This window comes from Aquarana catesbeiana, linkage group LG01, assembly GCF_042186555.1.
Source record: "Aquarana catesbeiana isolate 2022-GZ linkage group LG01, ASM4218655v1, whole genome shotgun sequence".
Taxonomy (NCBI): domain Eukaryota; kingdom Metazoa; phylum Chordata; class Amphibia; order Anura; family Ranidae; genus Aquarana; species Aquarana catesbeiana.
In genome coordinates, this window is record NC_133324.1 from 905,394,595 (window position 1) to 905,417,216 (window position 22,622).

The 22,622-nt window shown below is 39.2% G+C and overlaps 1 long non-coding RNA gene across 1 annotated transcript; it reads right to left on the reverse strand.

Moving 5' to 3' along the window:
- Positions 1 to 1,560: 1,560 nt before the first annotated feature.
- Positions 1,561 to 1,870, reverse strand: LOC141120156 (uncharacterized). The gene is made up of 2 exons (XR_012239488.1): positions 1,789 to 1,870; positions 1,561 to 1,671 (listed from the first exon to the last, which is right to left on the reverse strand). It is a non-coding gene; the product is annotated as an uncharacterized lncRNA (long non-coding RNA).
- Positions 1,871 to 22,622: the final 20,752 nt, after the last annotated feature.

The window sequence follows — 22,622 nt, forward strand, 5'->3', positions numbered from 1 at the left end:
GGGGGCTGAAGACAAATGCACACCACACTTTTCACATATTTATTTGTAAAATATGCTGAAATCTATTTATCATTTTCCTTCCACTTAACAATCATGTGCCACTTTGTGTTGGTCTATCACATAAAATAACAATACAATACATTTACATTTTTGGTTGTAACATGACAAAATGTGGAAAATTTCAAGGGGTATGAATACTTTTTGAAGGCACTGTACATAGTTACATAGTTGGTCAGATTGAAAAAAGACAAAGTCCATCCAGTCCAACCAATAAAAGAGAAATAAATATACAATCCCATATACACAGTCCTATACCCACAGTTGATCCAGAGGAAGGTGAAAAACCCCAGCAAAGCAGGGGTACAACAGGGGAAAGAATCCCTTTCTGATCCCCAGAAAGGCAATCGAATATTCCCAGGATCAACTTTACCTATAAATGTCAGTACCCAGTTATATTATGTAAATTTAGGAAATGTGGCTACCTGGGGGCATTCTGTGCACAGATGGTATACACAGATGGTGTACAGAATGCCTCCCAGATATGTAATTTCCCGCTGGTGTGATTGGCTTACTGATTTCCCAAAGTCTGATACAAATCAGATATTGAGCATCCCCTGCAACACAAATGTCTTCTTGGTGAGATACTCCCAAAAGGAAACCACATCTAAAGGGATGCAGACCCTGACACTTTCCTCATTATAGCCCTGCAGGTGCAGCAGCTGATTGATATTTATAAATCACTTGCATACAGATTCACTCAGAATGAGGACACAGAATAACAAACAGTTGATTCTTCAGAATAACAACATTTTTAAAATCCCTGCAATGTACATGGATCACTCAGAGGAGATTTTTTTTATCCTTAACAAAAGTGGAGTTACTCTTTCATTTCTCAGCGGGGTTTCTTGGCTTACTGTCAATATCAGGGAGAAGAGGGCACTTCATAGTGGAGATCTTTGTCACCCTATAAACTATTCTTCCGGGAATCCTTATAAGAACTAAATTACAACCAGAATAATAAATATCAGCTGTTTATCTGTACACAGTAATTATCTATATTGCAGTAAAGTGAACATTTCCCATTTATGGACTATATTGTGTACTTTCCTGGAGCAGAGGAATGACATACAGACATCACAGATAGAAGGACACATCTTCCATTCCTACACATGTCACTGAGAACTTCTCTGTACTTCCCCAGTCATTAAAGTTCAAATTATAATTCAAAATCCTCTTTCTAACATTAATAATTAATTTAGAATTGTATTACACTTTAATGAATGTTTCAGTTATGACATCTGTGATTGTGTTTCTTTATAAAAGAGGAAGGAGGTTTTTGTACGGCTCTGTATCACTGTGTGAGAGGGAAGCTCCTATAGTGCTGACAGTAATATGTTCCTTCATCATCTTCAGTTGCTCCAGTGATCGTTAATTTGTATTCATTTTCAGATTCTGATCCACTGAACCTGTCCGGGATCCCAGATACACGAACATCTGCAGCTGCTATAAGAAGCTTTGGAGGTTGTTGGATCTTCTGTTGGTACCAGGCTAGGTAGGTAGTATCAAATATAGTAATATCAATACTGGGTGTACATGTGATGGTGACTGTCTGTCCCGGAGACACAGAGATATAATCCGGAGTCTGAGTCATCACAATCTGTCCACAGGATCCTGAGGATGGGAAGAGACATATTGATTATTGATTTCCTATCAATCCTGATGTGTGTATTTATTGTACAATGTATAGATGTATGTGCAGAGGATGATGGAAGGAGCCTCATTTCTCACCCTGAATAGAAATGAAGATGACAGCCAGCAGATAACTGGGAGAAAACATCTTGATGTTTCTGGAGGGTCAGATCCAAACTAGAAGACGTCTCCTGTACAATGAGATATATAGAGAGAGTGACAGGGGAGGTGTTCCCCCCACACACTGTGTATGCAAATACCGGGGAGATGGAAATTAGAATTCTCAGATCAGTGATCTGTGCTAGAAACACTCCAGTGAAACTCATATACAATTGATCTAAACTAAGACCTTCAATTAAAAAGAAAATCAAAGGGTGAATGATCTTTATTGCCATCTAGTGGCCATTATGCAGTGTTTTTTTCTGAAACACCTCAATCAGAAATAAAAAACACTGCATTATGGCCACTAGATGGAGTTGACGTTCAAAGGAAACCACTGTATTATGATAAATATGTCCCAAATTAGTCAACAATGGGCAAGCGTTTGTCATATTCATCCAGCTAATCTTTTATAAATACAGTATATCCCAAAGTGGGAGCCAAGATGATACTACTATGAGCATGAAGACAGTAGGGAGAAGGAAGCAGGCAAATCCTGTTAATAATTATATATGCACACATTAAAATATTTGTTTCTACAATTTATTGGTCCTGAAATACATATCCAGTTATTACATTTATTATCATAATTCCATACACCGTCACTAAAAGCACACCATAGTGTGTGTACTGATAGGACTCTTATCTTACTCCTCACTTCTATACTTGTTAAGGACACACATTCTTCTCCCTACATGACCCTAAAACCTGTCAGGGTGTATGGCCAGTAGATAGGTGCAACAAATTTAAACAAATCTGAAATAACAAAACAAAATTTCGGATAAAATTTGAATTCAAAACATTTTTGAATCAAATTCCAATTCAAATCTTTTTCTAATTGAATTTGAATTTCTGAAGAGAATAAAATAGAATAGAAAATTAAGGAATATAATAGAAAATAATAGAACAGAAAAGAATAGAATAGAAAATAAAAGAATAAGAGTAAAACAGAACAGAATACAAAATAAAATAATAGAAAAAATAGAATAGAAAAAAGTTGAATAGAAAAAAAAGGGATAGAATAGAAAATAAATGAATACAGTAAAACAGAACAAAATAGAATAAAAAAGAAAAGAACAGAATAAACTGGAATAGAAAATAAAAGAATAGCATAGAATATAAATAAATTGAAAAGAATGGAATGAAATAGAAAGAATATAACCATCTTCTGAAATTCAAATTTCAAATAGAATAAATTGGAATTTGTATACAATAGAAAAGAATATAATAGAAAAGATTATAATAAAAAAATAGAATAAAATAAAATAGAAATAAAGAACCTTCTTTCGAAATTCAAATTTCGAATATAATAAATTCAAATAGAATAAAATAGAACAGAATACATTTGAAAAGAATAGAAAATAAAAGAACAGAATAGAATGAAAAAAACAATAGAATGGAATAGAATAGAATGAATATAACCATCTTCATAAATTCGAATTTCAAACAGAATTCAATTTGAATACAAATCAAATGGAATTTCGATTCAAATTTTAATTATTTCAAATTTTCTGAATTCTGAAAATTCAAATCATTTCGAATTTGAATAAACAAAGCAAATTCTGGAAAAGAATTAAATAATTTTTTTGTTCTGCACTTGTCTATTTGCCAGTTATTGGCACAAAAATGTAGTCCTTTCTCCAGGCAGATACAGAATGAAATAGATTTGACCACTGGGGTGTTTACTTTGGGTGTCAGTTGACCAGGGATAAATATACTGTATACCTCTGGTTTAGCATATATTTTAGGTAGATATTTTTTAGATGATATAGTTTTTCAAGGTAATTATAGGTCTTGTCACAATTAAAGAATATGTAAACCCAACATTTCATATTCCTGCTTCCTTTGTGTGAAATTGCTTGTGTGTATTGCTTCCTTTGTGTGAAATCTCTGGTGTTCCTGTCAGCTCCTCTGCTTTCCTAATAAAAACTGACCACACTATGCAGAAGAGCACGATGTGGTAAGTTCTCTGTGCTGGTAACTCAGCCTGCTCTCCTCCAATGATCAGACTTGTCCTGAAATGCCCCCCCCCCCACAGCCATTCACTGGGAAGATCTATGTGCTGCTGTTTCTTCTCCCCCCAAGTCTTATGCAGCTGAGAACAGAGATTATTACTTATAAAACAAAAATGAAAAAAAGGTATGTATAATGAGGTAAAGAGCGTATAGTAAAATGATATTTTATTTAAACAATCTCATTAAAAGAAACAGACATTGGCAAAAAACAATATACAAAACAAAAGGGGTAATTCTTTGATACAGAGATTAATACCACTTTCTCAACATGTTTCGCTTTCCTAAGCTTCTTCAGGAGATATATTTTGATATTAGAATCAACTATGAAAATAGAAGAAAATATATATATATGTAAACAATGAAAGTAAATGTCTGCTTTTACATCATACAGTCATAATATTTGAATGTAAACAATGTGGTAAATGGAAAATACAAAAAATGAGTAAATCTGTACATATATGTAGATATCATATATCAAGGTATGTGTAACACACGGTGTGTATCAGGATGATATTGAAAAAAAAAAAAAAAAAATTTTTTTGACTTGTAGAAGTCTTACCTGTAGAAAAAGATATAATTAAAAAAAGGGGGTTTATGCGATGGCAAATATTTTCTCCTCAGTCCCCACCTCACTATAAAGGCATGCAGAGAGGAATAAAATCCCTAAAGATAAAAAAATTCTCTGAAAAGAGAAAAATCAAATCAATAAGTATAATGATAAGTAAGGTCAGTTTAACTAGAGTCCACTATCAGTGGCATTGTGTATGAGGGTAAAAAGAATTCAAAAAATACCTCTAGTAGAATCAATTTAAAGGTGACGAAGGGTTACATCCAAAGGATGATAGGAAGCAGGATTGCTGAAAATATAAGGGAATGGTTCTTGTATTGCAGTGGAGTAGCAGTCAAGAAGGGGGCAGCATACAGGGCAAGAACATCCATAAACAGCTAATGGATGAGCTAGACCTAGAAGTATAACTGCAAACTCTCACAGGGAACCTAAAGGGTATGAACATAGTAAAGAAATATATCTAAGTATCAGACATACTAGAATGGATCGTTGCTAAAAAAAGAGAGAAATAGCTGAAAGGACTTACTGTTGATAGTCAGAGTTTTTAGTAACAAAGTTGCCCGTCAGGAGGGTCCATCTGCCCAGCGCATTAAACAGAGGAGTGACAGAAGTTGGTGGGGAAAAGCCCCGCTTTTAAAGCTCTCCAGCGTGACGACGTCTGACTCATCGTCACGCTGCGGACTGAAAAAGACACCTGCGCATGCGCACGTTTCCGATTCTTTTGAGAGAACAACGTAAGCGGCGTCAGGCACTACAGGCTGACCCGCGGCCATCTTGGGAGATCCTGTGCCCTGAGTCTGGTACTACGGAGGCTCACAAGGCTCAAAGGGTAAAATTTGAGTTGTAAATAGTAAATAATGATGACGCGGTCAGAATAAGTGGCGTCTGATATAACGTAGCTGTCACGCGGCCATCTTTGTAAATCCTATGCCCTGGGTTTTGCACTAAGGGAGCCCAAGGATAGTGACAGAGGTACTATAGCATAATACTGTCATGTGTATAGATGAATCGGAAAAGAAGAGAGCAGCACTTGGTGTCCGATAGCGGGCAACAAAGCAATTAAAGCATTGATTAGGAAATGACTTGCTAATTGCCCCGGGTGTCCGTGCATACCAAAAGATATGGAGGAAAAGAGACCGAGGACAAAATATGAGCTCATACCACACACAGAGTCAAAATATATAAATGGTGACAAAAAAGGTAACCATGTAAATTAATAAATTAGTCCGTCAGTCAATTACATAAATCAATTATATAAGGAGAGAAAAAAAAAATGGGGAGTAAAATTTTTTTTTTTTTTTTTTTTTCAATATCATCCTGATACACACCGTGTGTTACACATACCTTGATATATGATATCTACATATATGTACAGATTTACTCATTTTTTGTATTTTCCATTTAGCACATTGTTTACATTCAAATATTATGACTGTATGATGTAAAAGCAGACATTTACTTTCATTGTTTACATATATATATATTTTCTTCTATTTTCATAGTTGATTCTAATATCAAAATATATCTCCTGAAGAAGCTTAGGAAAGCGAAACATGTTGAGAAAGTGGTATTAATCTCTGTATCAAAGAATTACCCCTTTTGTTTTGTATATTGTTTTTTGCCAATGTCTGTTTCTTTTAATGAGATTGTTTAAATAAAATATCATTTTACTATACGCTCTTTACCTCATTGATCTCAGCACCGTTAAAAGTCCCTGAGGCCTACACAATGGCCTCAATGCCCCTTTCTAATTTTTGAACTTATTGTTTGGGATGTGGTGCTTTTGAATTTTCCTCTGTTCCGAATTTTCTCATTTAATTGAACCTTGAGGTGTTACCCACCTTTCACCCCTAGGAATTTGAGGAATTCCAAAATTAAATGTATTTATGTATTATTACTTATTATATTGTTTGATTCATACTTAATGATTTAGATTTTTCTACAATATATTAATTTTCTTTTTTGTTTTTTGTTTTGTTTTGCTCTGTTCTGTGTTCCTCTTGGTTTTCATATGGCCCACCATTGCGGTAATGCCTTTGAGGGATTTATGGATCAGATCCATAAATCCCAGAATGCCACTGGAGGTGGCTTGTCCATGGACCGTTTTTTTCTTCGTCTCCAGCAAATGCTGGAGAAGAAGGCAAGAGTGTATTGGAACAAATGGTATTTCTTGAAATATTTGGACGATCAAATTGCCCCTTGGGGGTTGAGAATCCAGATTTTTCCTACAGTGAGCAAATTAGAATCAAACTTTAGAACTAATTGGGAGACCAATCTCCAATCATGTTCCATGAGAATGATGGAACTATTATGTGGTTATTATGATGAAGAATTGGCCTCTCTTGATAAGGAAATAGAAAAGCTATATGCTGAAAATAGCTTGATTGTCTCAAGTGAGCTTTTCTCTAACCGTGAGGGAACCCTCAAAACGCACATAGAGACCTATGTAGCTGAAATCTTAAAAACTAAAGAAAAGAAATTTCTAAGAGATAAAGTATCATACGATAACAATCAAGCTTATGCTTGGACACAGACCAAAACAAGTAAGAGACAAAATGTTAGAACGCGAACCTTTAGAGACGCCCCCTCCGAACCTAATGATTCTGATACCTCTTCTGCTTCCTCCCTCTCTTCACAGGCACCGGAAAGCTCCAAGGACTCTGGATCCTCCAAAACACGCACCAATGGCAATACCCACGCACCTACGGGGTCAAGTAAGCGGCACCCAAACACAAATCGCACACCAATTCACACGAGAGCCACCACGGCCAAATCCAACACCTCACATGCACTGGCACATCGGGACACTTTCCCTAATACCCATGCAAGCACTTCACCATCCCCAATACCGGCACCCTCGACCAATTACACCAATGATTCCAATCAGTCGGATTTTCGTCCGGCTCCGATCTTCACACAACCGGTACACGAATCGAAAAAGATGACCATCGCGGAGGGTCTCCAGAAACAGGCCAAAAATTTGAAATAATAAATCTATCTTCCATTCCCCTCAGTGCTGATCAGTTTTCTGTCTTGGAATTAGGCTTGACCTTCTGTCCAACACAGAAAATTGATCAGTTTGAACTTATCAAAGATCTCAACTTATTTGCTCGCAAACTAATGCTTCGCATTATTTTCGATAAATCCGCACAATCTAATATAACACCATCTCAACCTGCAGTGGAAAACATCACACTAAATGAAATCAAAGCAATGGAAGAGCTCATGGAGCTTTGGGACGAGGGTCATAGAGACGAGACAGACCTTTTGGAAGCCCAAACTCGTGATCGGGATGGCTTTCCTGATCATGAGTCTGGTGCCCCCTATCCAGTTGTGCCTTTCACTCCCAGGGAGTACAAACCGAAATCTAAAACTTTCCCCACACCACAGGGTAACCCCAATGTGTGGGCCTTTGTCCATCAGGTCACTGAGGACATCTGTAGGACGAAATGGAAGGGCATAAGACAATCAAATCTCACAAGCCAACAAAAAATGGCTTTAAAGTCACTACAGTTGGACTCCCGTCTGGTGGTTAAGCCGTCAGATAAAGGAGGCAATCTAGTAGTGATGACCACCGAACAATATGAATCTATGGTCTTACGCCTTTTACAAAACCGAGACTGGTACAAGAAAGTCTCAGAGACGCATGTTACCAACATGACCATACGTTATAGAAAGTTGATTGGGACCACCTACCATCAGGGCCTAATCTCAAAATCAACATGGGAGTTTCTTAATGTGCCTTGTCCTCGGATTCCTACACTGTACGCCCTTCCCAAGGTACATAAGGACTTAAACAACCCCCCTGGCAGACCGATCGTGTCCGGAAACAGATCCCTTACGGAAAATGCTAGTCAATTGATAGATGAATTTCTCAGACCGCATGTGGAGGGTTTGACATCTTACTTACAAGATACTAGTGAACTTCTTAGAGTTTTAGATGGTTTGACCATCCCAAAGGGAGCGTGGCTTGTAGCTCTGAAAGTGGAGGCCCTCTACAACTCCATCCCCCATGAATTGGGGGTGGCAGTTGTGGAGGGCTTAATTTCTCGGGATGGGGATGTCCCCAAGACCTATAGGAGCTTCATCTTGGATCTTCTGAGGTTCATCCTCATGAACAACATTTTTTTGTTTGCTCGCTCCCACTACCTCCAGGTGCAGGGGGTCGCTATGGGGACCAGATGTGCCCCCACCTATGCGAACCTGTACCTGGGGGAGTGGGAGCAGAGCCTTTTTTTTTTAGGGAAGATTTGCAAACCCTGATGGAAAACATACCAATATGGAAACGATACATTGATGATGTATTCCTAATCTGGACCGGAAGCAGAGAAGATCTCTCTTGCTTTTTTGAGGGTCTGAAAACCAATCCCTATAACCTAACCTTCACCATGGAAGCAAGTCAAACCACTATAACGTTCCTGGATGTTACCCTTTTCATCAACCCGGATAGAACCATAGGAACTACCCTTTTTCGAAAAGCATCAGCGGGAAACTCACTCCTGCATGCTACCAGCTCCCATCCCCAACCACTCATTAATAATGTTCCTTACGGACAGTATCTAAGATTAAGGAGAAATTGCAGTGAGAATGTCCATTTTGAATCCGAGGCTAGGGCACTGAGAGAAAACGTCTCAAGACACTTGGCTACAGTAATAAATGTTTAAAAAGAGCCTATCTTAGAGCCAAAAGGAGCCAGCATAGTCAACTAATCTATGGGCCTACAAAACCAAAATCAGCCCCAGGCCTCAGAATGATTACCACTTTCTCCGGACAACATCGGCAAATGCGTGAATTGCTGCAAAAGCACTGGTATTTGCTGATGGGAGATCCAAAGGTGTCCAAACATCTAAAAGACTATCCCGAGATTACGTACCGACGTTCCCGATCAATCAAAGACCATATAGTCCATAGTCATCATGCCCCACCATCTACAATCCATACCAAAAATAAGGGCACCAAACCCTGCCACAAATGTGACTTTTGCAGATATATCTATGCGTCTCACAATATCACTCTCCCTAATGGTCAGTTGTATAATCCCAATTTTCAAGCTACATGCCAATCCATCGGCGTGGTTTATATAATGACATGCGAATGCAATGCATACTACGTGGGGAAAACCAAACGTCCCTTTTTCCATCGGATTAGAGACCATGTCTCTCTAGTCTGTAAAAAAAAAGATGGAAACCCCCATAAGCCGACATATGGGTCTCCATCACCAATTTGATGATAGGAAGATGCACTTTTATGCTCTGGAACATGTCCCCCCAAGTGAAAGAGGGGGTGATTACGATAAAATCTTGTTACAACGTGAAACCAACTGGATTGTCACCCTCAATGCTTTAAAATATCCTGGCCTTAATGATGCCTTGAGTTACAAACCTTTTTTATAATTTTACTCCCCTTTTTTTTTCTCTCCTTATATAATTGATTTATGTAATTGACTGACGGACTAATTTATTAATTTACATGGTTACCTTTTTTGTCACCATTTATATATTTTGACTCTGTGTGTGGTATGAGCTCGTATTTTGTCCTCGGTCTCTTTTCCTCCATATCTTTTGGTATGCACGGACACCCGGGGCACTTAGCAAGTCATTTCCTAATCAATGCTTTGATTGCTTTGTTGCCCGCTATCGGACACCAAGTGCTGCTCTCTTCTTTTCCGATTCATCTATACACATGACAGTATTATGCTATAGTACCTCTGTCACTATCCTTGGGCTCCCTTAGTGCAAAACCCAGGGCATAGGATTTACAAAGATGGCCGCGTGACAGCTACGTTATATCAGACGCCACTTATTCTGACCGCGTCATCATTATTTACTATTTACAACTCAAATTTTACCCTTTGAGCCTTGTGAGCCTCCGTAGTACCAGACTCAGGGCACAGGATCTCCCAAGATGGCCGCGGGTCAGCCTGTAGTGCCTGACGCCACTTACGTTGTTCTCTCAAAAGAATCGGAAACGTGCGCATGCGCAGGTGTCTTTTTCAGTCCGCAGCGTGACGATGAGTCAGACGTCGTCACGCTGGAGAGCTTTAAAAGCGGGGCTTTTCCCCGCCAACTTCTGTCACTCCTCTGTTTAATGCGCTGGGCAGATGGACCCTCCTGACGGGCAACTTTGTTACTAAAAACTCTGACTATCAACAGTAAGTCTTTTCAGCTATTTCTCTCTTTTTTTAGCAACGATCCATTCTAGTATGTCTGATACTTAGATATATTTCTTTACTATGTTCATACCCTTTAGGTTCCCTGTGAGAGTTTGCAGTTATACTTCTAGGTCTAGCTCATCCATTAGCTGTTTATGGATGTTCTTGCCCTGTATGCTGCCCCCTTCTTGACTGCTACTCCACTGCAATACAAGAACCATTCCCTTATATTTTCAGCAATCCTGCTTCCTATCATCCTTTGGATGTAACCCTTCGTCACCTTTAAATTGATTCTACTAGAGGTATTTTTTGAATTCTTTTTACCCTCATACACAATGCCACTGATAGTGGACTCTAGTTAAACTGACCTTACTTATCATTATACTTATTGATTTGATTTTTCTCTTTTCAGAGAATTTTTTTATCTTTAGGGATTTTATTCCTCTTTGCATGCCTTTATAGTGAGGTGGGGACTGAGAAGAAAATATTTGCCATCGCATAAACCCCCTTTTTTTAATTATATCTTTTTCTACAGGTAAGACTTCTACAAGTCAAAAAAATTTTTTTTTTTTTTTTTTTTTTTCAATATCATCCTGATACACACCGTGTGTTACACATACCTTGATATATGATATCTACATATATGTACAGATTTACTCATTTTTTGTATTTTCCATTTAGCACATTGTTTACATTCTAATATTATGACTGTATGATGTAAAAGCAGACATTTACTTTCATTGTTTACATATATATATATATATTTTCTTCTATTTTCATAGTTGATTCTAATATCAAAATATATCTCCTGAAGAAGCTTAGGAAAGCGAAACATGTTGAGAAAGTGGTATTAATCTCTGTATCAAAGAATTACCCCTTTTGTTTTGTATATTGTTTTTTGCCAATGTCTGTTTCTTTTAATGAAATTGTTTAAATAAAATATCATTTTACTATACGCTCTTTACCTCATTGATCTCAGCACCGTTAAAAGTCCCTGAGGCCTACACAATGGCCTCAATGCCCCTTTCTAATTTTTGAACTTATTGTTTGGGATGTGGTGCTTTTGAATTTTCCTCTGTTCTGAATTTTCTCAGGTATGTATAATGTTTTTGATATCTATGCACAAATGCATTACCTTTCATTTAAATTTTAAACTGAATGGGTTGTTTTAAAGATGATAATTTACAATCACTTTAAATAATGTAATTGCTAAACATCCCTACTGAATGAAAAAAAAATTACTATATTTTGTGGATTTTCTGACATCATATATATTTATCAGCATATGTAATATAGATTAAATCGCCTACTATCCTTTTGTGTTAACATCTCAATATTATCTATCCTACATATTATGTCAGTAATGTTTAAATAGGCCACTAGGGGGCACTCCATCACCATTACATATAATGTAGGCTAGATCACAGTTGTAATTCAAGCTGCTTCAAAATCACAAGTAAGCACCGATTTCCTAATATTTATCTATTTACCCATATGTGTAAATTGTTTAAATATTCTGTACCCACCTTGGAAGCCTCAAAATGGGGTTTAATCATCCCCATATTTGAAACCCCCTTTCAGGTTTGTCCAGGAGCCGCTCAGATATAGGAAATCTATAGGAGACAAATTAGAGATCCATCCACTACTTTTACAATATTGTACAATTAGTATAAAGAAAAGAAGTTCCATTTACTTTACATTAGTTACTAAATAAATGTGCCCAGGGGTAAGGTGTGCCCACTCACCTCCCAACGGAATGCTGCATAGAGCGAGAACGCTATCCCATATATATCCCCCGACACAGACAGCCATGTCCTGTATCTTCCAGATCATCATTGCAGCATGCAAGTCACTGCACCTACACAGAGGACACATGGGATTCAATGGAGGCAATTTTACCTCCCCGTCCCTCCTTCACCCCAACTTCTGTACTGCCCAAATTGGGAGGGACAGCACTGTATAAGGGCAGGGCGTCCTCCCAAGGAGTAATATAGGGTGATGGAGCTAGACTTGACTAACAAATTTAATCTGAACTCCAGATAACACTTTATAAGCAGTTACAGCAAACTGTTTAATCTTTTTTTTAAATTATTATTTCATTTGGCATAAAAGTTTTACATAAACAAATAAAAGCTGATCACTGTGATCCCCTCATCAGTGGTAAATGGTTTGTCTCAATGGTCTAACTATCACTTTTGTTGGACAGCTTGGTTGTGTAAGAGAAGCTTAACAACAATTAACCTGCTGGCAGGATCACCAGGTGAAAATTCTAGAATGAGCCACAACCAGAATAATAAATATCAACTGTTTATCTGTACACAGTAATCATCTATATTGCAGTAAAGTGAACATTTCAAATGTCAGTTATTGACTATATTGTGTACTTTCCTGCAACAGAGGAATGATATTTTAATGAATGTTCCAGTTATGACATCTGTGATTGTGTTTCTTTATAAAAGAGGAAGGAGGTTTTTGTACGGCTCTGTATCACTGTGTGACCCGCTGCTATACTGCTGACAGTAATATCTTCCTTCATCATCTTCAGTCCCTCCAGTGATGGTTAGTTTGTATTCATTTCCCGATACAGAACCACTGAACCTGTCCGGGATCCCAGAGTGCAGAGTGCTGGCCCGATGGATAAGAAGCTTTGGAGGTTGTTGTGGCTTCTGTTGGTACCAGGCTAACCAGGTAATACCAGAACTAGTAATACTAGCACTGGATGTACATGTGATGGTGACTGTCTGTCCCGGGGACACAGAGATAGAATCCGGAGTCTGAGTCATCACAATCTGTCCACAGGATCCTGAGGATGGGAAGAGACATATTGATTATTGATTTCCTATCAATCCTGATGTGTGTATTTATTATACAATGTATAGATGTATGTGCAGAGGATGATGGAAGGAGCCTCATCTCTCACCCTGAATAGAAATGAAGATGACAGCCAGCAGATAACTGGGAGAAAGCATCTTGATGTTTCTGGAGGGTCAGATCCAAACTAGAAGACGTCTCCTGTACAATGAGATATATAGAGAGAGTGACAGGGGAGGTGTTCCCCCCACACACTGTGTATGCAAATACCGGGGAGATGGAAATTAGAATTCTCAGTTCAGTGATCTGTGCTAGAAACACTCCAGTGGAACTCATATACAATTGATCTAAACTAAGACCTTCAATTAAAAAGAAAATCAAAGGGTGAACGATCTTTATTGCCATCTAGTGGCCATTATGCAGTGTTTTTCTGAAACACCCCTTTCAGAAAAAAACCCCACTGCATTATGGCCACTAGATGGAGTTGACGTTCAAAGGAAACCACTGTATTATGATAAATATGTCCCGAATTAGTCAACAATGGGCAAGTGTTTGTCATATTCATCCAGCTAATCTTTTATAAATACAGTATATCCCAAAGTGAGAGGCAAGATGATACTCCCTATGAGCATGAAGACAGTAGGGAGAAGGAAGCATGCAAATCCTGTTAATAATTATATATGCACACCTTAATATATTTGTTTCTACGAATTATTGGTCCTGAAATACATATCCAGTTATTACATTTATTATCATAATTCCATACACCGTCACTAAAAGCACACCCTAGTGTGTGTACTGATAGGACTCTTAGCTTACCCCTCACTTTTATTCTTGTTAAAGGCACACATTCTTCTCCCTACATGACCCTAAAACCTGTCAGGGTGTATGGCCAGTGGATAGGTGTGATTCATTTCATATCCGAATTTCGGAATTACAGTAGCAACAAATTTAAACAAATCCGAAATAACAAAACAAAATTTCGGATAAAATTTGAATTCAAAACATTTTTGAATCAAATTCCAAGTCAAATCTTTTTCTAATTGAATTTGAATCTCTGAAGAGAATAAAATAGAATAGAAAATAAAGGAATAGAATAGACAATAATAGAATAGAAAATAAAAGAATAGAATATAATGGAGTAAAACAGAACAGAATACAAAAGAAAATAATAGAAAAAAGTTGAATAGGAAAAAAAAAGGGATAGAATAGAAAATAAATGAATAGAGTAAAACAGAACAAAATAGAATAAAAAATAAAAGAACAGAATAAACTAGAATAGAAAATAAAGGAATAGCATAGAATAAAAATACATTGAATAGAATGGAATAAAATAGAAAGAATATAACCAGCTTCTGAAATTCAAATTTCAAATAGAATAAATTGGAATTTGTATACAATAGAAAAGAATATAATAGAAAAGAATGTAATAGAAAAAAAAGAATAGCATAAAATAAAATAAAGAGCCTTCTTCTGAAATTCAAATTTTGAATATAATAAATTCAAATAGAATAAAATAGAATAGAATATAATACAATTTAATAGAATGGAATAGAATAGAATGAATATAACCATCTTCCAAAATTCGAATTTCAAACAGAATTCAATTTGAATGCAAATCAAATGGAATTCGATTCAAATTTGAATTAATTCAAATTTTTTGAATTCTGAAAATTCAAATCATTTCAAATTTGAATAAACAAAACAAATTCTGGAAAAGAATTAAACAAATTTAACTCAACAAATGTATGTAAATAATGAATCAAGACAAAACAAAACAATTTTTTTGTTCTGCACATGTCTACTGGCCAGTTTTTGGCGCAAAAATGTCCTTTCTCCAGGCAGATACAGAATGAAATAGATTTGACCACTGGGATATTTACTTTGGGTGTCAGTTGACCAGGGATAAATGTACTGTATATCTCTGGTTTAGCATATATTTTAGGTAGATATTTTTCAGATGATATATAGTCATTTCAAGATAATAGATATAGGTCTTGTCACAATTAAAGAATTTGTAAATCCAAGCAGCTCCTCTGCTTTCCTAATAAAAACTGACCACACTATGCAGGAGAGCACAATGTGGTCAGTTCTCTAGCTGTGCTGGGAACTCAGCCTGCTCTCCTCCAATGATCAGACTTGTCCTGAAGTGTACCCCCCTCACAGCCATTCACTGGGAAGATCCAAGTGCTGCTGTTTCTCCTCCCTCAACTCTTATGCAGCTGAGAACAGAGATTATGTGATTACTTATAAAACAAAAATGAAAAAAGATATGTATAATGTTTTTTTTCGATCGGACCCCCCGATGCCCGAGGCGGTCGGCTTCCAGTCCGGGAGCGATCAGAGGTGAGGGGGAGGCCATCCATTCGTGGCCACCCCCTTGCAATCACTCCCAGCCAATGAGATTCTTCCTCTGCTGCTGTATAGTAAACAGCGGCAGAGGAAGTGATGTCATCGCTCCTCGGCTCGGTATTTTCCATTTCGGTGGCGAGGAGAGAAGACATCGATGTGAGTTGCACAACACAACACACACAGTAAAACACACCAGGCACACTTTACACCCCCGATCACCCCCCAATCACAACCCCCCCCTCCCCCCCGTCACAGTGACACCAAGCAGTTTTTTTTTTCTGATTACTGCATTGGTGTCATTTGTGACAGTTAGTGTGGTAGGACAGTTAGGTTTAGCCCCCTTTAGGTCTAGGATACCCCCCTAATCCCCCTAATAAAGTTTTAACCCCTTGATCACCCCCCCGTCGCCAGAGTCACTAAGCGATCGTTTTTCTGATCGTTATATCACTGGTGACGCTAGTTAGGTAGGTAAATATATATGTTCGTCGTCAGCATTTTATAGCATCAGGGACCCCCATATACTACCTAATAAAGGTTTTAATCCATTGATTGCCCCTAGTTAACCCTTTCACCAGTGATCACAGTATAACTTTATTTTTTATAGTGTCAGGGCACCCGCCGTTTATTACCGAATGAAGGTTTAGCCCCCTGATCGCCCGGCAGTGATACAATTTAGGTTTTAGGGTCAGATAAGGTCTGCGTCGCCCCAGGCAGCGTCAGGTTAGCGCCAGTACCGCTAACACCCACGCACGCACCGTACACCTCCCTTAGTAGTATAGTATCTGAACGGATCAATATCTGATCCGATCAGATCTATACTAGCGTCCCCAGCAGTTTAGGGTTCCCAAAAACGCAGTGTTAGCGGGATCAGCCCAGATACCTGCTAACACCTGCATTTTGCCCCTACGCCCGGCCCGGCCCAGCCCACCCAAGTGCAGTATCGATCGATCACTGTCACTTACAAAACACTAAACACATAACTGCAGCGTTCGCAGAGTCAGGCCTCATCCCTGCGATCGCTAACAGTTTTTTTTGGTAGCGATTTGGTGAACTGGCAAGCACCAGCCCCAGGCAGCGTCAGGTTAGTGCCAGTACCGCTAACACCCACGCACGCAGCATACACCTCCCTTAGTGGTATAGTATCTGATCGGATCAATATCTGATCCGATCAGATCTATATTAGCGTCCCCAGCAGTTTAGGGTTCCCAAAAATGCAGTGTTAGCAGGATCAGCCCAGATACCTGCTAGCACCTGCATTTTGCCCCCCCGCCCGGCCCAGCCCACCCAAGTGCAGTATCGATCGATCACTGTCACTTACAAAACACTAAACACATAACTGCAGCGTTTGCAGAGTCAGGCCTGATCCCTGCGATCGCTAACAGTTTTTTTGGTAGCGTTTTGGTAAACTGGCAAGCACCAGCGGCCTAGTACACCCCGGTCATAGTCAAACCAGCACTGCAATAACACTTGGTGACGTGGCGAGTCCCATAAGTGCAGTTCAAGCTGGTGAGGTGGCAAGCACAAGTAGTGTCCCGCTGCCACCAAAAAGACAAACACAGGCCGTCGTGCCCATAGTGCCCTTCCTGCTGCATTCGCCAATCCTAATTGGGAACCCACCACTTCTGCAGCGCCCGTACTTCCCCCATTCACATCCCCAACCAAATGCAGTCGGCTGCATGAGAGGCATTTTCTTTATGTCCTCCCGAGTACCCCTACCCAACGAACCCCCCCAAAAAAGATGTTGTGTCTGCTGCAAGCGCCAATATAGGCGTGACACCCGCTATTATTGTCCCTCTTGTCCTGACAATCCTGGTCTTTGCATTGGTGAATGTTTTGAACGCTACCATTCACTAGTTGAGTATTAGCATAGGGTACAGCATTGCACAGACTAGGCACACTTTCACAGGGTCTCCCAAGATGCCATCGCATTTTGAGAGACCCAAACCTGGAACCGGTTACAGTTATAAAAGTTACAGTTACAAAAACAGTGTAAAAAAAAAAAAAAAACACAAAAAAATATATACCGTATATACTCGAGTATAAGTCATCCCAAGTATAAGTCGAGGCCCCTAATTTACCACAAAAAACTGGGAAAAATGTATTGACCCGAGTATAAGTCGAGGGTGAGAAATGGCAGAGGGTCAACAATGCCCATCTGCAGCTGCATGCCTCCCTGTGTCCTGTGCAGCCTACCTGTACCCTGTGCATGTGTCCTGTACATGTGTGTGTGTCCTGTACATGTGTGTCCTGTACATGTGTGTCCTGTACATGTCCTGTGTCCTGTACATGTCCTGTGTCCTGTACATGTCCTGTGTGCATGTGTCCTGTACATGTGTGTCCTGTACATGTCCTGTGTGCATGTGTCCTGTGTGCATGTGCAGCCTACCTGTGTCCTGTGCAGCCTCCCTGTGGCGATCTCCATCCTCAAACGGCGGCCGGCGTGTGATGATAGTGTTCGGCGGCCATTTCACAGTTCAAAAGCCGCGCCTCCTCCTCGTCTGTGATAGGCTGACCGCTGACTGCCTATCACGGACATTCTCTCATTCTCATACCACGGACGAGGATGAGAGAATGTCCGTGATAGGCTGTACACTGACAGCTGTTCAGCCTATCACAGATGAGCAGGAGGTGCGGCTTTTGAAAGCTGCAATAGCCGGCGAACAGTAGCATTACATGCCGGCCGCCGTCTGCCTGCATGACACGCTGATCATGCAGACAGACGGCAGGGACTCGAGTATAAGTCGAAGGGACACTTTCAGCCCAAAAAAAAGGGCTGAAAAATTCGACTTATACTCGAGTATATACGGTATAAAAAAAAAAAATAGTTGTTGTTTTATTGTTCTCTCTCTCTCTATTCTCTCTATTGTTTTGCTCTTTTTTACTGTATTATATTCTGCAATGTTTTATTGTTATTATGTTTTATCAAGTTTGCTTTTCAGGTATGCAATTTTTTATACTTTATCGTTTACTGTGTTTTATTGTTAACCATTTTTTTGTCTTTAGGTACGCCATTCACGACTTTGAGTGGTTATATCAGAATGATCCCTGCAGGTTTAGATATCATCTTGGTATCATTCTTTTCAGCCAGCGGTCGGCTTTCATGTAAAAGCAATCCTAGCGGCTAATTAGCATCTAGACTGCTTTTACAAGCAGTGGGAGGGAATGCCCCCCCACCATCTTATGTGTTCTTCTCTGGCTCTCCTGTCTCAACAGGGAACCTGATAATGCAGCTGGTGATTCAGCCAGCTGACCATATAGCTGATCAGAGACCAGAGTGGCTCCAAACATCTCTATGGCCTAAGAAACCGGAAGCTACGAGCATTTCATGACTTAGATTTTGCCGGATGTAAACAGCGCCATTGGGAAATTGTGAAAGCATTTTATCACACCAATCTTGGTGTGGTCAGATGCTTTGAGGGCAGTGGAGAGATCTAGGGTCTAATAGACCCCAATTCAAAAAAGAGTACCTGTCACTACCTATTGCTATCATAGGGGATATTTACATTCCCTGAGATAACAATAAAAATGATTAAAAAAAAAAATGAAAGGAACAGTTTAAAAATAAGATAAAAAAGCAAAAAAATAATAAAGAAAAAAAAAAAGCACCCCTGTCCCCCCCTGCTCTTGCGCTAAGGCGAACGCAAGGGTCGGTCTGGCGTCAAATGTAAACAGCAATTGCACCATGCATGTGAGGTATCACCGCGAAGGTCAGATCGAGGGCAGTAATTTTAGCAGTAGACCTCCTCTGTAAATCTAAAGTGGTAACCTGTAAAGGCTTTTAAAGACTTTTAAAAATGTATTTAGTTTGTCGCCACTGCACGTTTGTGCGCAATTTTAAAGCATGCCATGTTTGGTATCCATGTACTCGGCCTAAGATCATCTTTTTATTTCATCAAACATTTGGGCAATATAGTGTCCAGAAGATGTACCCTAGATTGTAGGCGCTATAACTTTTGCGCAAACCAATAAATATACACTTATTGACTTTTTTTTACCAAAGACATGTGGCCGAATACATTTTGGCCTAAATGCATGACTAAAATTGAGTTTATTGGATTTGTTTTATAACAAAAAGTAGAAAATATCATTTTTTTTCAAAATTTTTGGTCTTTTTCCGTTTATAGCGCAAAAAATAAAAACGGCAGAGGTGATCAAATACCATCAAAAGAAAGCTCTATTTGTGGGAAGAAAAGGACGCAAATTTTGTTTGGGTTCAGCATTGCATGCCCGCGCAATTAGAAGTTAAAGTGACACAGTGCCAAATTGTAAAAAGTGCTCTGGTCAGGAAGGGGGTAAATCCTTCTGGGGCTGAAGTGATTAAAGTGCAACAGCAAAAATAAAAAAGGTCTTCCTATATATTGTGCCTGGCTGGTCCCCGTAGTCTGCCTGTAAAGTGGTGCATCTGTAGCATACATAGAACATGCTGCAGCAAAATTTCCGTAGAATAAAAAAGGAGTCAAATTACATTAAATTTACTAGCAACCCTGTTTACTACAAGGGTGCTACATTTGTGGTTATTCTGACACCATATATATAGTTTTTGTCAGCGTATATCATATAGATAAAATCACTTATTGGGGACAATTCAGTGATATTCTACCACAACCAAGTATGCAGTATTATAATGCACAATGTTTTTTAAAAAAGAAACTGTTAAGAAATGCTCCAATTTTTTTTTATTATTAAGGCTTGTACCTTGTAGAGTATAGGATGTAATTTCATCTGTGCCCAGTCTTGCCATGAAGAGTTAATTCAGCTCTGAGCAATCCTCTTATCTTTTTTCAGTAAAATAAAAACAGAAACACAGAGAAATAGTTTCTTCCCCCTTGCTGTGACTGACAGGTGATTTCCTTATCTCATGCATGGGCATTCTGTGTACTTCACATCCCCCTCCTTTCTTCTCCAGCTCTCCCAGGATTGGCTGCTCCACACCTCAGCATGATTGGGCATGCTGAAGTCATGTGGGGCCTTTCCTGGGCTTTGACTGGATGTTAGTGATCATGGGGCTTAATCCACGAGACCAGCAGAAGTTCAGTGTAAGAAATATCGATGGCTGGCCAAGGGGAGTGTAGAGGTGGGCGGGGAGTCTACTGACATCACGATTCCACCCACCGAGTGCCAGACAACAGACCCGCCTACAGAATCCAGAGTATTACAGGGCTACAAACAGCTAAAGGGGAGATTTTTGACAGGGAAGGATACATGCAGGAGGCATGTACTGTATATCCTTATAGATCAACACTATGGAAGTCATTTAGAAATGATGAGAGTGGGTTTACATCCACTTTAATATATAGCATGCATTATATTTTCAAATTCTGTGGTATTTACCGCATGAAACCATGCTGTAAATTATCGCAAACATATCGCATACTGTGACATCCTGTGGGGCAATTATCTGGAAATACATTAGTGAGGAGATGGGAAAGTGATGGCTGTGAAATTCCCACTATCTCACCAGCTACCATCCGGCCAGCCTCCAGAGACAACTCCTGAGTGGAATCTAAGCTGCTATCTGCTCCAGCTGGTACTTTCCTGCCTATTTTTTTATACCAATCCCTGACCCTATAAACCAGGTCTGACAATTTCCATACTTAAAGTTATCACAAGCCTGGATCACTACCTAATTACCGTATTTATTTATTTCTGTGAACTGACTGTAATGCCTTGTTATGCTGTAAATACCGAGAGTTTTCGCTGTTTGTGGTAATTACTGCATAAAAACAATAGTGAATTGACATTTTCAGTATCGCATGAGATATGTGGTGACCTTTAGTAAATTGTCCCCACTATCCATTTATGTTAACGCATGGGTGCACAACCTGTGGCCCGACAGCTGCTGTGAAATTTTGGAATTTTTTGCGATTTGGCACTGCGTCGCTTTAACTGACAATTGCGCGGTCGTTCGACGCTGTACCCAAACAAAATTGTTGTTCCTTTTTTCCCACAATTAGAGCTTTCTTTTGGTGCTATTTGATCATCTCTGCGGTTTTTATTTTTTGCGCTATAAACAAAAAAATAGCAACAATTTTTGAAAAAAAAAATACAATATTTTGTACTTTTTGCTGTATTAAATAGCCCCGTTTTTTTTTTTAAAAAAAGCAAATTTTTTCCTCAGTTTAGGCCGATATGTATTCTTCTACATATTTTTGGTAGTAAAAATCACAATAAGCGTATATTGATTGGTTTGCGCAAAAGTTATAGCATCTACATAATAGGGGATAGATTTATGGCATTTTTATTATTATTATTTTTTTTACTAGTAATGGCAGCGATCTGCGATTTTTATCGGGACTGCAATATTATGGTGGACATATCGGACACTTTTGACACATTTTTCGGACCATTGGCATTTATACAGTTATAAAAATGCACTGATTACTGTGTAAATGTCACTGGCAGGGAAGGGGTTAACTCTAGGGGGCGATCAAGGGGTTAACTGTGTTCCCTATGTGTGTGTTCTAACTGTGGGGGATGGGACTGACTAAAGGAGATGAGAGATTGTGGTTCCCAGCTCAAAGGAACTCACGATCTCTCTCTCCTCTCCTCACAGAACTGGTATGTGTGTTTACCCACACACACGACCCTGTTCTGCCTCTCATACCCGCGATCGCTCGAGGCCGGCAGTGATCATGACTGCCGGTCACGAGCATCAGCACCCCCACTGTGCAGCGTGCGCGTGCATGCTATGCCGCTTAAAGGGACCAATGTACAGCTATGACGGTCCATGGGATCGTGCTGACCTGCCGCAGTATAATGACGGTGGCTGGTTGGCAAGTTGTTAACATTAGTATTGATCATTACCTTCCCTCATACCAACGCGTGGTAACCCACATTCTGGTAGCAGCCAGACTCACTATCCTCAAGAAATGGAAAA